The sequence below is a fragment of the Octopus bimaculoides genome, chromosome 4 (genome assembly GCF_046866305.1).
Source record: "Octopus bimaculoides isolate indiv1 chromosome 4, ASM4686630v1, whole genome shotgun sequence".
Taxonomy (NCBI): Eukaryota; Metazoa; Mollusca; class Cephalopoda; order Octopoda; family Octopodidae; genus Octopus; species Octopus bimaculoides.
The window spans coordinates 29790107-29806115 of NC_142931.1; the positions used below are offsets into that span (position 1 = coordinate 29790107).

At 33.4% G+C, this 16009-nt stretch overlaps 1 long non-coding RNA gene across 1 annotated transcript in view; it reads right to left on the bottom strand.

The window, feature by feature from the left end:
- Window positions 1-7508: 7508 nt before the first annotated feature.
- Window positions 7509-16009, bottom strand: part of LOC128247672 (uncharacterized) — a 35751-nt gene continuing 27250 nt past the window's right edge. The window contains exon 2 of the long non-coding RNA XR_008264034.2: window positions 7509-7882. This is a non-coding gene — a long non-coding RNA (uncharacterized LOC128247672). The remainder of the gene's footprint in view (window positions 7883-16009) is intronic.

Here is a 16009-nt window from a genome sequence, read left to right on the forward strand (position 1 = left end):
CTATGTATATATACACATACATACATACTAGCTGACGTACCCGGTAATTCCCGGAAAAGCGGGGCATATCCACTGGTCCCGATCTCATAATTTGTTTTGTTAATCCAATAGCAACAATAGAAGGTATGTAGACGTTTGAACGGTTTTTCATTATTTACAGAGGATACCAAACCGTCTTACATAGGATCTTGTTTTTAGGAAATCCCAATAAGTTATGAATACCAAAATTGTGAAGTCAGTTACGTAATAACATGCAAATTAGTTACCCGATAGTAACAGTTCAAATAAAGTAGCCCTGAAAAGGTTTTAATGCGTCCCCAGATTATATAGAATTTAGGATTATATAGAACATACCAATAAGGTATGTATACGTGAAGCATATTGCGTAATAACAGGTAAACCGGATATGAGATAACAATTCAAAGTAAGTAACTCTGAAAAGCTCTTCATGCATTGTCTGTCAATTGCTGAAGTGACATGAAAGGTATCGACATTCATGGTATATTGGTGAATAAGTCACTAAGCGAAATAAATAGATATATTGTTGAGGAAAATGCTATTTACTTGTTTAAGGGTTGTTCTGGGTAAAGTGCAAAAATAACGCTAACAATTCGTATACTAAGAAATAAAGCATACTCAACTCTATTTATACCAAATTAAATCAGTCGGATAGGAGGGCACCGCGGCGAGCATGGAAGCTGCGGATGCAATAACTTCATACACGGGCATTGCTGGCATTTTGCATGGGAAATGGTCAGTGATGGTCGTCCTCGGTCAAGACTAGATAGCCATCATATATATATATATATATATATATATATATATACATATTTATGTAGAAGGTTGAAAAGGAACACGTGAGTTGATATAGATAAAGAAAATAATACAAGTTAGAAAATGTTAAAATAATTTTATCATGAAGAACATTTTAGTACAGGTTTCAGTCTTTATGACTTTTTCAACTTAGAGTAAACCATGAAAAACAATTAAATTGTGGAAACTATAGTACTAATTAAATCTGAAAAGAGATTTCAGCTGTGTTCATTTATGTGGGTGCCAAGCCAAAAAAATGAAAAGATGTAACAACTAGACCCGGTCCGCCCTACACGTTCCATAGGAGTTACTAGATATAAGGATAAGACACAAACACTACTTGCGATGCAAAATAGGCACCCAACACATGACATGTGATTTTGAAACCAACAATTACACAAAACGTAAACGTATATGAGCGAAATGCAAGTACACACACACACACACATCTGAAAGATCCAGGGATCTAGGCGTAGGAAGAAAGCAATCCGTAGTAAATAAAAAAAAACTTCCAGGGATAATAGTGGTTTATTGAGACGGATATTTTCGTATCAAAGAACGATAAACTTAAGAAAAGTTCTTTTATATTCCACGGTAGGCGACCAAGGTTACCGGGTGTGCGAATAAGAGTACAAGAGTTACGGAATCGAGTAGAAAAGATCCGAGCTACATATGTTTCATAGCGAGCGGAACCTCAGAAGTGGTAAAATCCAAGTGAGGTGTATACTGCTGACTACTGTTCAGGCCAAGGATATCTTGATTAGATTAAAGGTTACATTGTCGCAAAGTGGTACATGTTGACTGAAGGAAGTTTCCATCAGAATCTGATACACTTGGATTTTACTACTTCTGACGTTCTCCTCGCTAAGAAACATATGTAGCCCGGATCGTTCCGACTTCATTCCATAACTCTTATATATATATATATATATATATACATATATAAGGTGTGTATTGCAGGTCAGAAAAACATTGGTCTTGATACAAAACCTGTAAAATTATCATATATATCATAGTGGTCACAACCTCGGGTAATGTTGTTGTGTGTACAAAATGTTTTTCAGTGTATACCCTTCACAGGTAAATATTAATTGCAGTTTACTTAAATTTTCGTTTCTACTCTCTCTTATATTTTTTTTTATCTGTGAGAATACTTTGCACAAGGTATAATGAGACGTTAAAAAAAGATTATGTCGCAATACACGACATAGAAGGAAAAAAAATAAATTAAAAAGAAATATCTTTTGTTCACGTTCTCAAAACATTACCGTACAGTTCTTTTCTTCTCGAATTTTCTTTTTTATCATTAATTTTGATTTTGTCTGAAGTCTTATATCCTATTACATTGTTTCTTGTGGAATTAGCTTTTGTTGAAGATGTTTTAAAATCTAAAGAGAATATTATATTTCAGTAGTGTCTGTTTTACCGACAGTAAATATGAAGGTAATGAAGCAGTGACATGTGACTTGTTTCTGAAGAAAAAAAAAAAAAAAAGATGACAGATAATGATAAAACAAGAGGAAAAAAAAAGACAGAAAAATCAAATGGACTTAAAATATATATAATACAAAGAAAAATTCGCTGGGTTTAAAGAATTGTCTGCTTTCAAATTTAGCAAGCGAAATAAAGAGTACACATTCCATTGTCTTTAGATACAAATAACTGACCAATTCTCACAAAAAACCTATTCACTTTAGACACTAATGATATAGACGTAAATATCAATTATTCTAAATATTTGCAATCATTAGTATACACTAATGGGTGCAACAACACGTATTTAGCAGGTTTCATTCTAGGACTTTGTTAAGAAAATTAAGGACAATTTCAGTGAAATAGCAATTTCCTTGACACAAAACTGGCTGTAGACTCAGCTGATAGAAGAATACTCGTATTACTTACACTTAAATCAACTCAGATTAAACATATCCATTTATTTTAGAAAGTTCAAGATCTAGGTATACAGTATTAAGTATTAGATTGAGAGAGTCAGCAAAATATTTGCAAAACTGTTAAAAGATACATGTTGAAAGCAGATGTATATCAGATCTAAGCATTAACAGCATTTTGAATAGTGCTATTTATTATTATTCTGGTTTATGATAGTAGTGGCATGTTCAAAAATTTAAAGCGCCTTCTAAGTTCTGAGTGTCACCTTAATCCAACTACGCATAATAAAAGAGATACTTCTGTTACACTGGAACCGATGTGGTCAACTATTTTCCATCCTTTATTGAAAATTGATGGCCTTGTAACAATGTGAGATAGCATTACTCAGATGTATTCAATCAGAAACAAGCGTATACTGTAATTTTAGTAACATTGACAATTATTATGTCGATCTCGAAGAGATGGCAAGTCAAGCAGACTTTAAAGTTACGTTGCTATTATATACCGTTCGACATTCAGTCTCATTACCCTGCAGATTCTCTCTCATTAACTTGCTGAAAATTACACCTTAATGTTAAAAATAACTCTAAACAAGATTCCCGTACTTCTACTGCGGACAATGTCCCTAAACAAGATTCCCGTACTCCTACTGCGGACAATGTCTGCAGAAGGAATTGCAATCAATAACTTAAGGACAAAATCTAATCGTTATATGAAAGAAATCGCTAATTCTGGGTGTACATTATAGCATTAATAAGTTCGATATTTATCGACTGAGTTGCAGAAAAGGAGAGTATCAGATCAAATGTTGTATAACGCTTTGTTTATCATTCACAGTTAAAATAAACCACTTGTATATGCCGTTTGTTATCCTGGGATCAATGAAATAAATGTCATATGCAAGACTAACTAAATCGATTATACACATCTTCACTCATCGTCAAACTCGTGTTTTTATGCTAATATAAGCAATCACTATTATCAGAATATATTGGAAACATTAAACTAAAAAGGTTATTTAAAGATGTAGGAAAAATTGTCAGCAATTTAAAACTGTGATTCGATTTCGATTTCTAACTGTATCCACTTCATTCAGTAAATGTAACCTGTCGTCTCGTTCAATGTCAATAAAGCTTAACACGCACTAATAGATATCTTCGATTACGAAACGCTGAGAAATTAAATGTTCAGCACTTAAATTCGAGACATCGATAGACAAAGCATAGCTGAATGGTTCAGAAACGCACCTCTAAATTACAAGGTCGAGGATTCAACTTCACTGCATGACATCTTGGAGAAATGCCTTTTTACTATGCTTTCGAGTCAACCCATGTAATACGAGCGAATTTAGGTTGACAAACTGTAGAAAGTACGCCGATTGTTTATCTACACTTCAAAGGTTCAGCATTGCTAGACTGCTTCACATTGATTCCACCTGAGTAAAAGGTTAAGATTGTAAGAGCCTGTAAAATACACAACCACTTACAACTTGGTAGTTCAGCTTGTGGAACGTACTAAAAAATTGGAAATTCTCACTGAGATCCAGTTTATGTGTGGGCAATATTTATTCTGAGTTTAAATATTAATGTGTGGGGGTCATTCGTCTCTCTCTAACTTGATGAGATCAATACGGATGTATTATTGGAATTTATACATTTCTTTACGTTTCTCTTTATGTGAATTTGTAAAAACTCATACCTTTTTATTTCAAAGGACAACAGAAAACAAAGCATTTCCAAAACAACATATCTCGATATATTCATATTTCTATACATTTCTCCAATTATGTATTTTTACCACCGGAACAATTTTGATTGGCAGGAGGAGAAACAGCCTGAAGCAAGGTGTAAGTGCCCCAAATCTGGCCAAGATCGTAGAAGAGATTGCAATCAGTAACGTCAGGATCGACATTGGTATACATATAAGAAAGGCACTAACTGTGTGTACTTGTATTAGTTTAAAAGGGTCGGATATTTATCTGAAACCGGTAAACAACATGGAGTAAATGTTTTACTGTTGTTAAAGAGGAATGCATATTGTTTCAAATATTCGGAGATACAAAAATAAAGCAAAAGTAGATAAATTTATTACGAGACGCTACAGTTATATAACATTTGCAAAAACTCATCAGTGAATCAAAACAGTCAAGGGGAACTTTTCAATCGCATTTATAAATCATATTGATGCATTTTATTCCTTAGGCTACTTATTTAAGGTCATCGAGATATTTGTTCAATTATTTCTAGGATTTTTTTGGCTCATTCGATAGATTTCTTGGTAGATGATTTAGATTTTAACTAAAATCTAAATGGCGTGTTTTCTGAAATGCTCATCGATCTCACAAAAAATAAAAATAATAAGATAAAATAAATAAATAAAACATTTGATGTCATTTACCTGTTGATCTGATGGAGATTAGATTTATCAGATCGAATTAACCGTATATAGAATTTACCGAATATAAGCTAATATTCCCTGACCACTAGAATTAGGTAGTTGAGAGTTAAACGAAATTCGCCAACGTACAAAATTGCCAGCAATTGAAAACTTTCATAAGTTCTTTTCACCGATCGATATCACAAACAGGTATTTTTTTATATTTACTTATTTATTTCTCCTAGCACAGAATTAATTCCCTTAAGATATTAAAATCAAAGATCTTTACAAATTGCTCTGAAGAAAAAAAAAAATGAAAGAAAAAAAAGAAACTAACAAATTTGTATGTTGTGTTGGTGAGATGAAATAATCACAGAATTTAAAAATCTATTTAGAAATAGTTAATAGCATTTATATAAATCCTACAAGATGCTCCGAAACACATTAAAAATTGAAGAAAATAACGTGTAGCAAGCCAGTTTAAACGTTGATACATACCTATTGTGAAGAAGCACGAGTTGAAATTTCTGACTTTTGGTGACATTTTGATAAATTGCGTTTTTCTGATTGATATCTTATGCAAGACAAATGAAAGATAATAGACAAAAAATATAATGAACGAAGCAATGATTTAATTCTAACAGGAATACTTATATCTCTGAACATATGATACTGATCAACGAAGCAGTAGCCTAAGGGAAGATTACTAAATACTGTCCGACGTTAGGTCGATTCCTAAGCTTTTCTGTTAAATGAATTTCTTTTAAAATTGTATTATACCGACCTTTATGCAAGGAGGGTGCATCGGACAATGTAGTTTCTAATAAAGAAAAAATAGAGGTTGAAATGTCTTTCATCATAGGTCTGCTCGATCAAAAACGAGCAATAACAATCGCAAATAACAACCGTTCACGAGCTGAAAAAAATTGATAACAAAATTGTGTTGCCGTGTTGCATGAATATCGACATCATAATGACATATGTATGCAAATGAATCAGCTGAATTTCAATGACACTCATAGTACTATAGAACACAATAACGTTACATTAAGGATAAAAGACAGTGAGAGGAGATGTAGTTCGAGATATTATATATATCACACTGGATTTAGTTGTATTGCTTAAGAGTTTAGCAACTGAGAGTCTGGTAATATTAAAATGGTTGTGAACTTTCAATATTTTGAAGAATAAATATTTGTTTCGACATGTTAAAGTAGATCTAATATAAAATAGCATTGATAATAAATGAAGCAGCATAGATCTGATATAAAATAGCATAGATCTGATGTGACGTAGTATAGATTTAATATGAAGCGGCATAAGTTGAAGTCAAAACGATTTCAACAAATGACCTGAGCAAAAATTTCCTATAGAGCATGACGTAGAGTTGGGATTGATTGTCTTATAATATTTTTGCTGTTGATGTTTGTTACTTGACTTAGGTCAGTCCTGATTGAAGTAGACTAATGATCAATGATGTTCAAGCCGTGTCTATCCAGTCATGTATTCATAGGTGCACATGCATGTCTCATTCCCTAGGACAGTAGTGAGCTGAAAGTGATCTGACACTACTTTCAGCAAGTAGAGTATGTAGGCCCTCGCTGTGGGTCATGGAATTATTTTATTTTTATCTTGTGTCGTAACACTTGATCTCAGTCTATTTTGATCTTACAGAGGGAAAAGATAGATAGATAGATTGATAGATAGATAGATAGATTGATAGATAGATAGATTGATAGATAGATAGATTGATAGATAGACTGACAGCAAGGGAGAAAGAGTTGTCGGGTGTAACGAACAGGAAGTTCAAAGCTCTCCAGGAAAAAATATTGCATTAGGAGCTAAAGACAAAGTCATTCTTAAGATTTTATACAAAGGCTCCACGAGAACTTAGAACTTCATTTGGAGAATACGTCCATCTCTCAAAGATAAGTTAACATTAAATATTGCTTGCTTCATATTGAACCAATAAGTGACCCTCTTTGCGGTCGCTTCGATTTCTAAAATCTGTAGCGTTTATAATATAGAACATAGCGGGAAAATGTGGTCCCTGATATATTAAAAAGGCGAAAAATAGTCATGTATGTAGTGCTTTTATCATATGTCTACTTGATCGGCTGACCTCTGTTAAATAATATTAAACTGTTTGATTATTCAGTAAAATTACTAAAACAACTACGACTTAAACCTCAGCCTACCTTTGTTTTATCTTCATTCTGACTATTCGACAGGAACTATGTTAACATTAAACAAATTTAATACACGAAGCCAATCATACTGGTAATAGATTTGTTCTCTCGTATAGGTTAAGATAAATGGTAAATGGATATACTCGTTTTCCTGCTATTTTTTTCTTCGCAAAATACAATATCTTACTTTGAAAAATAAATGAATAAAAAACAAAAAAATGAGAAATCAAACTAACAAAATAAAATATTTTCACTGTTTTTACTATTTGTTCTCTTGTTTTATGTTTTAAATGTTTGTCTTTATTTCATTCTGAATACAATTTAGATTCGTGATCGTAATAAATACCTGACGATAAAATCTATTACCGGAAATAAATTACATATTGTATTAGTTTATATAATACATTTTCTCCCTTTGGGGTAATTTTCGATGTTGTTGTTATTGCTATTTTTCTCATTGCTTTTAGTAGTAGTAGTAGTGGTAGTAGTAGTAGTAGTAGTAGTAGTAGTAGTAGTAGTAGTAGTAGTAGTAGTAGCAGTAGTAGTAGTAGTAGTAAAAGTTGTTGACGTTTCTCTCTTTCTAGTACTTGCTAGCATTCTTGTATCTGATCTTACTGAAAGAAAAAGGCAAAATAAAAGAAAACTTATTCATATATTCACTGTTATTTTGATTTTTAATCCATCATGCTCTCTATCTTGTTTTATCGATTAAATAAAAAACAAATAAACAAAAACAAAAACAAACAAATATACAATAATAGAAGCAATAAATACCAAAAACAGACATTTTTTTTCGGTTAGAGCAACAACATTTAAGAGAACAACGGAATAACAGGGTTAAGATATATTTCGAAATAGAAGTAACAGGAAAAACTGAAAATTATATATCACTATTAAGAAAAAGAGACTGACTGAAAGAAAAAACGGCGGTGTGCAGTTCAATCTGAAATAATGGAATCAATTACAACACTTTTATATAATAAATATAATTTTCTGGCGAAAACTATGAATGAGGGATTTATTGTTAATTTAGTTTTGAACTTGGGTGTTGTAAATCTCTTGTACAAGTGGTTGGAAATTGACACTAGTAAAAATATTATTATAAAAAGTAGAAAGTAAAATAGATATGCTATGTATGAACTATATTTACTTATTTGATTATATTTTAGTGTTTCTTTCATTGTTCCTTTCTTTTCACATCTTGACCAAGCATTGTTATGAGAGTAAGTTGGAAATCTGGAAATACAATTTTCTCCAAAATCCAGAAAAGATTTTATTCAAGAAAGCAAATTGTCCATAAAAAACATTTGAAATAATCAGCTTTAGAAACATGCTAATAATTATGGGTGAAATTTTGACTGATTGTCCGAACAAATGTGCCCATTAAGCATATAATCAATGATTTTCCAACGTTATGAACAGCTAATAGCTATAGCTTAAAACAATCGCGAAACTTAATTTAAAATTTTCAAACCTTGCTCCGTTCAATAACATGATCAGCAGATGTTCACAGTTTTCTAGGTCTTGCTGTTTGTTACGTTGTTTAGCATCAATTCAACCAAAATCGTGTGGACCTACGATTAATGGCATTCTATCCATTCCATGGATAGAAAACAATATTATCTAATATTATCTATATATAAAAGACAATATTATTTAATGTGTCCTAAAGCACTGTGAGGTTTGGGAGAAATTTGGCTGCCATTTCTAGCCGTTCGGGGGACCACATTGCAGTTCTCTCGTTTACTTCGTTGATCATAATACATCTCTCACAATTAACAGATAGAACATTATAACCTATATACCACACCCTTGCTTTTTGAGCCAGAAAATCGCATTTCTGAATGCCATAGGATTCTATATGTATTAACTAGCCAACACAGGAACATCTACGTGGTCGCTTCACCAGCTGAAAATAGTGACCAAAACTCTCAAAGTTCTCGCCCTGTCGTTTTAAGGGGAGAAAGGTCACGTTGCACAATGCACTCACTTAACTATTTATAAAATAGAATGCTGGCCTATGTCAGGATGACTTTGATCATATATTTGCTAAACCATATCTGACGCGGTCAAAGAACTACAAGTATTACATTACTAGTGCTGTGTACGATGTAATCCCCAGAAATCCACGATCGGGGCTAATTGTTACAGTGTATCAACTTACCCCAGGCATATAACAACTTACCCCTTCTATTTCAGTTTAACACGCCATGCCTAGAAATTACAAAAGGAAGACTACAAGGGGGGATACCCCTCCTGATATCATGGGAAAAGCCGCCAGAAAAGTTGTGGATGAAAAGAAATCATTACGGGATGTTGCCGTAAAATTGCGCATAGTGGATGAAATAAACGAACGGAAATTCAAACCAAAGAAAGCAACTGGTAAAGAAAAGGCAATGAAGGAGAAGGGAAAGTCAACTAAAACAGGTAAAGGCAAAGAGGAGCAGCCTCGCAGCAGGAAAGTCGCCGATTAGAAATGCTTTGTCTGTTCAGATTGGTATTCCAACTCCCTTCCAGGTGAAGAATGGGTGCACTGCATGATCTGTAAAGACTGGGCACACACTGGCTGTACCGATGGACGACAGGGCTTTCTGTGTGATCTGTGTGTTGAGAAGTTAATGGAGGACGATTCCGACTAGATGGCACATGGGGAAATTGGCTGATGAGGACTCTCAGTATCACAGTTAAGAGATGAGGTGGTTCAAAGCACAGTTAATTAATTAAAATAATACTTCCTAGATGCAAGAAGAAGCTGACGTATTCATTTAAAACTTGTTTGTTAACATAATTCCGAGATATCGACACTTGTAACAAAGTACCTCAGTAAGTGTTACAACGTACCCCGCACTCGGGGAAAATTGTTAAAGCTGCCACCACCTCATTAATTAGAACCTGTCTAATTAATGTTATGTAATTTGGGTACGGTGTGACACTTACTGAGGTACTTTGTTACAACTGTCGATATCTCGGAATTATGTTAACAAACTAGTTTTAAATGAGTACGTCTTCTGCTTCTTGCATCTAGGAAGTATTATATTAATTAATTAACTGTGCTTTGAACCACCTCATCTCTTAACTGTGATACTGAGAGTCCTCATCAGCGAATTTCCCCATTGTTACATGTGCCATCTAGTCGGAATCGTCCTCCATTAACTTCTCAACACACAGATCACACAGAAAGCCCTGTCGTCCCTCGGTACAGTCAGTGTGTGCCCAGTCTTTACAGATCATGCAGTGCACCCATTCTTCACCTGGAAGGGAGTTGGAATACCAATCTGAGCAGACAAAGCATTTCCAATCGGCGACTTGCTTGAGGGTGCCAAGGCAAAAAAATGAAAAAAATGTAACAACTGGACCCGGTCGCCCCTACAGCTTTCCATCCTTATGAACATGATACTGATGTCTATGTGTCCACTACATGGTATCTGGCATACTGGCGTCTCGTATTTGTTGTCTATGAATAGTAAGTCTATTTCTAATAGTGAGTTTTGTTTGACTTATATACTCCCCATTATGTCCTTTACCTTTAATAGCATATATTACATTTTTTGACGAACAGATGAAATGATTTTTACAAAGTAAAAATCTGTCCGGATTTAAATTTATATTTACTGTCTTCAATGAAGTTGATGCAAGTCTCACAAATAGGGCGTCCACACTTTTTCAGTGTTAGTGTGGGGTTTGTGGAGGGTAATTTAGCACTGGTGAGCAATTTCTTGGGAGATTTCGATTATCTTTTGCTTTTACTTATTTTGTGTAATTCGAGTGATGGCGGAATACTCAGCTTATGGAATGTTTACTGAATGTGAAGATCCACATTCTTGGATATTCTAAAAATAAATGACTCTGTATGTTTATATTATACATCTAAATTAAACTTCCTTTGCAAGTGATACTAAACGTTTTATTTTTTCATTTTAAAATTAATCTGTATCTACCTGTTGAAGGAAAAGCCACTTCTAGCCGCCTCTGACAGGCGGTCTGAGTACCACACTTTCAGTTGTAGTGGAAGCCGAAGATTTTGTGGTAAACCTTACAGAACCATCACAGTACATACCTATTACTTTATGTCAGTTGACATAAACTCCTCACCCATATGTCTGTATATATATATATATATATATATATATATATATATATATAAATATATGTTGTGTCTGTCATTAGCCTATAGGCTCATTAGACGTAGTTTATTTTCCATTGTTTATTTTCCACTTGAATAGGAAGCTATTTATTTCAAAGTGAATCTAAAATTGCTATTGGTACTAATTTTCAGCTGTGTTAAATGGGGCAATATGAAATAAAGTGTTTTCCTTAAGAACACAACAACCCACCTGGTGTGGGTATCGGAACCGTCAACATTCCGATCGTGAGTCCACACTAACAAAAATGACATGTGTTTATATATAAAGCTGTAGGACTACAACAGCAGGGTGAGATATAAGGAATACCTTGCATTTATCTCTAATATCTCGAGCGAGTAACGAGACACTTACTGGTTGGTTTTTATATCTATATATTTAATCAAAACTAGAGGTCAACTTAACAACAAAAATCTTATTTTTGAGAATAAGAATCCCAGTTTGGTTCTTCTTACTATTCTCAAAATTTTCAAACTCTTGTCTGTTAGCTCCCTTTAGATATATGAAGATCAGTTAGTTCATTCTTATTCCATACGCTATAAATTCCACCAGTAAAGGAACCTGAAGTGTGAAGGGTATAGTTAGCGCGTTGTTCGCAGTGAACGTTGACATTACCTTCTTAATGAGGAATGACCTTTAAACCAGATCTCATAAAGCAGCACAATGCTGACAGCTGAATCACACTTATTCTCTGAAAACAGGACCTAGAATAGGGCAAAGTATAACACACACACAAAGTATTTAAAGTAATGTCCATCATAGAGCTATTGTATGCTGGAATCTGACTCTAACATTGGCTTACAATGAGCATTATTACACTTTCGACTTTGATCTATCCCAAATAGATTGTATATATGTATGCATGTATATGAGGATGTATATGAATGAATGTACGTATGAATGCATATGTTTCTGCAGATATATATATATATATATATATATATATATATATATATATATATGCATATACACATATATATATATAATTATATACATCTAGCTATCTAACGGCTTACCCACCTATTTACTTGCATACGCATCTCTTTTCTCTCTCCTTCCATTCCCCCCCCTCTCTCTCTCTCTCTCTCTATATATATATATATATATATATATTTATATATATGCACACACACAGACACAGACACAGACACACACGCATACGTGTGTGTGTGTGTGCACATAGTTAAGTGTACACACACACACACACATACATATCCAGAGACGGCGAGTGAGAAAGAGAGAGAGAGAGAGAGAAAGAAAGAACAGGAAAGAAACAGACATGGCTGTAACTGATTAAGATAAGGCACACACGTACCCACGCATATGCACATATAAATATAGAAGAAGCATCAACTACAAATCCAATATAATGTGTATTATGAAAAACGAATAAATATGCATACAGACCCATATTCCTATATTTATTAAATACATATTTAGTCTCACTGTGAAATTAACTGCAATAGTTACATAAAATGGTTTTCGTGATTTTCTAAAGACGAATGAACCAACTATTTCTATCTCTCTTGACACTCAGAGTTCGCTTACTTTTTCTTTCTATGCTACGGGATGTGGATAATCTATGGCTACTCGTTAAAAATATAAAGAATTAGTGAATGACGTAATTCGTTTACATAACGCTACATGCATACTTATATACATAATCGTTACATTATGTATTCACTAATATTTTGCACCAGTAAGACATTGTTATTATGTAGATATACTACATTATCTCGAGTTCAGCTCTCCTCAGATTTGACATCAATGTCATTCTTGCTATGTCTAACCTGTTTTTCACTCAGGCATAATGTAGCCAAGATATCATTATTCAATATGTATCTCCCTCTCTTCTATTAGGTGTAATAGATATTTGGCTGTTATTTCTTTGAGGTTAATTGATAGACGATTTCTTGCTCGTCTAATTTCATGAAGTTACTGTTTAACTCTTGGTGTGCTCTGAATGAACAGACTTTGAATGAAAGGAGAGAAAACTGTAGCTATCTCTCTCCTTTTATATCTCGGCCTAAATATATCGGAAATTTCACTAGTTTTGATAGGTTTAACGACCACATCAGGTCTGTCTACTAGCCTGTTCTTAACTCTCAGTATTTATTTTGTTTTATTTCTCTTAATATATTGCTGTTCCTTAGATTCCTGGCGCTTTTCAAGTATTCTACTAATCATTTTGACCTATATACTTTATTAATGATATCCAGTACCTCCTTTGTGCTATTGGAGTCGTACATATAAAAGACGACCTAAGTCTAAAGCTGTCAGGCATGCTTGCGTTTGACACAAGTCCAAAAGGTAAATTCTATCTGTTTTAAATTGCAGTCATGATTCTGCAATTATGAAATCATTTCAGCTTTAACATAGACCTCACGAAATCTATTGCCAAATAACACCCAAAATATTAATTGGTGTTTTCATCACCAAATACATTAAGTAATATTTGCACCAATTTATTGTTATAGTCAATATTTCAGTCGCCCTATATATGCCACTCGGCTTACAGAAAAGAAACTTAGCGTGAATGAAGAAAATATCAGGAAAGCAAGTTAGCGTTTAAATGGTCAAGTGAAAATATTAGCAGAAAATACTAATAAAAAACAATTGCAACCCAAGTTGTCTCTGAATGTGCTAGTTAGAGTCAATTTAGATATATATAAAAAAAAAAAATTACAACCTGAATTTTAGACAAGTTTTGTATTATTTCACAGTTATTTTATTAACAGAAAAATACCAGAATACAGGTAAAAATCATCTGTCTCCTGGTCTGAAAACCAATTTTCCCATTGTATTACTTAAATACTTAGTAAGAAGACTAAGTGCATTAGCTATTATGGGTGTATATAAATTCAAAATCTGGATAGAAAAAGATGTACGGTTGAAAAATAATTTCATTTTCACTTATTTTGAATATATTTAGCATCACGTATTTTTCAGAGACAAGCCTTCTGGGTAAAACCTACCTAAACAAAAACTATACATATTAATTGTCAAATATATAAAGCACAAAATTTCCAAATAATTTACAAATGTTAATTAATGTCTGAATTCAGTATTTTTTTTTTTTGAAACTTTTATTTAGCAGCATATAGAATCCTATGGCATTTTATTTAGCAGCATATAGAATCCTATGGCATTCAGAGATGTGATTTTCAGGCTAAAAAAACAAGGGTGTGGTATATAGGTTATAATGTTCTATCTGTCAATTGTGAGAGATGTCTTATGATCAACGAAGTCAACGAGAGAACTGCAATGTGGTCCCCCGAATGGCCAGAAATGGCAGCCAAATTTCTCCCAAATCTCACAGTGCTTTAGGACACATTAGATAATATTGCCTTTGATATATAGATAAAATTAGATAACATTGTCTTCTATCCATGGATTGGTTGGAATGCCATTGATCGTAGGTTCACACGATTTTGATTGAACTGATGCTAAACAACGTAACAGCAAAACCTAGAAAACTGTGAAAGAAAATCATGAAAATATAAAATATCAAATTATTGAGCAACACCGACATCCTACCGAATTACTTCAACAAGGAAACAAAAAAAGGGGGGGGGGCGGATTAAGCATTAAAAGATGGTGGGAGCATGTAACAGGTTATACACTCCAGTCCAAAAACGTAATGATTTTAAATGTTAGACAGAAACAATTTCTGTTGCATTTCTGCCTCATTTATTGTGTAATGATATCAAACTCATGTGCTGTGGATGTAAATCCAATGATTTTCGTTATTACTGTCTACAGTGGGTAATGAACTCACGGAATGTCTCTCGTATGCGTGTATATATTCATCGATTGATGGAGTAATGTATGTAAATATGCATACAAGCAGCCATGGATGAATATACATATATATATGTTTTCATTTGGGATTTAATAAAATTTTATTTTTGTGGCAATCAAGTTGGTGGTTAACAAAGTGACAAGGCTCGTTTGTTTATTTCAAGACAGATCTTGGGGCCTCTGTGTACGTGAACAGGTTTCCGTGATGGTATGTGTACGAGCGTGCATTGATAAACTTGCACTTATATAATAGATGCCCATGTTTCTTTAGTACACAAGTGTGCGCGCTTCATTACTGTTTATGTGTTTGTGTGTCAATGAGTGTGTGCGTATCCTATATGTGCATGTGATCGTGTGTATATGTTCAGTCCATAAATCTTAAATGGACTTCCACTGTATGTATGCATGGATGTATGTATATATGTACACGTATATATATTGGCTGAGTGCATATTAAAACTGCAATACACGTATCATTACTGAAAGACAAAAGCAGCAATCAAACCATTCAGTAAATAATGATGCTAGGTTGAATAAATAACTTTTAAAAGTAGATTTACTGAATAAGTAAAACCTGCAGGTTAGTCGCCGCCAAATGGAGCCAAAAGATCTAAATCATTGTATTATTTTGTCGTAAAACATCGTTATATTAAATGTTTGTAACCACAGTTTATGACACATCAAGAGGTGGCAAACCTTTTAATAATACAATGTCTAATTGTAAATAAACTATATATTAAGTGCCTATGATTCTTATTTGATAGATAATTAGTGCCACCTTTTTTCAGTCGGACGGCT